This window comes from Octopus bimaculoides, chromosome 2, assembly GCF_001194135.2.
Source record: "Octopus bimaculoides isolate UCB-OBI-ISO-001 chromosome 2, ASM119413v2, whole genome shotgun sequence".
Taxonomy (NCBI): Eukaryota; Metazoa; Mollusca; class Cephalopoda; order Octopoda; family Octopodidae; genus Octopus; species Octopus bimaculoides.
This window is the reverse complement of record NC_068982.1, coordinates 135860486-135861818: the sequence shown is the minus strand read 5'-3', so window position 1 is coordinate 135861818 and position 1333 is coordinate 135860486. Positions and strand designations below refer to the sequence as shown.

Here is a 1333-nt window from a genome sequence, read left to right as displayed (position 1 = left end):
TTTACATATATATATTTATGTATGTGTATGTATATGTATATATTATTTGCTTTAATATGCAAGCCCCACCACCACCACCACCACCACAAAACAACATACAATTATATGTCTTGAACTGAATATGTTACATTACACTCCAATACAATCATTCCCAAGAATGCAACAAAATATTCATGTTCGTATCCATATACATTCAGAGTTTGGGGGTTGATGGGTGGTATGATCATAATGTAAACGACAATAATTAATTAAGAACTGAAAATAGAACAGGTTAATTTTATTACTTTAGTGATTTCACATCCGAATATGTGACAAGGGAGTGAAATTACATATCACCCACTGTTGTGGCCATCCTTATGTTATAAGTGAAACAGATGGAAGGTAATCAAATTAATTGTCTATTTTTTTCTTTGTTGTTTAATCATTACATACATACACACACACGCACATATATATGGTGTGATGTGTAAATTGTCGTCATTTTATATTTTTTAATTTTGTACATGCACATTTTGTGTTTTTGATTTTGTCGACTACACAGTATATTAGGGTCAGTTATGTACCGTCTGTGAGAAAACAAGCTCTATGACGCAATTCACTCTGGTAGAAATCTTGAAGCGACTTGCAGTAATGCTTGGCATTCATACCGGAAGCTCCGACACTAACAGATGGTGAACACACAGAACAACTGTTGGCTTGCTCTGTCCCCAAAACATGTACTGTGAGTGATAGAAATCAAACATCAAGTCAACGTCATGGTGTTTGAAGTTATCACTAGTGACGGCGACAATATGCCTGCACTCATCTTCCCACAGGGCCTCACACTCAACACGGAAGCCTACATCAAGTGCCTGGAAGAGGTAGCGCTGCTCTGAGTCAAGAGAGTGGCTGATTGAAGACGCTATGTCTGGCAACAGGACTCTGTACCATGCCACACAAGCCGAAGAACCTAGTCATGGTTGTCAGACTATTTTTGTGACGACATCACCCCTAACATCAGGCTACCTAACTCCCTATACTGCAACCCCCTTGATTACAAAAATTCCTTGTAACAACCAAAGATAAACTGAAGGCAAGGATTATGGCAGCGTTCACAAACTTAAACAAGGAGAAGACTCTCCAGAAGAGTTGCAGGAGATTCTGAAGTTGTCGGGAGGCAGTGGTTGAAGCCAATGGCGATTTTATTGAATAAACTTACGCTTTAGTATTTCTAGATATTTTTATGTAATTTCGGTAACTATATCTATTAAAATGAGATGTCAGTGTTATTTTCATTTTTGCGTAATTTAGACGACAATTTATTCACCACACCTTGTGTGTGTATAAGAAAATG

General features: G+C 37.5%; 1 protein-coding gene across 2 annotated transcripts in view; it reads left to right on the top strand.

Moving 5' to 3' along the window:
- Positions 1–1333, top strand: part of LOC106874007 (uncharacterized) — a 101180-nt gene that overhangs the window by 58866 nt on the left and 40981 nt on the right. The gene's annotated exons all lie outside the window — the stretch shown is intronic.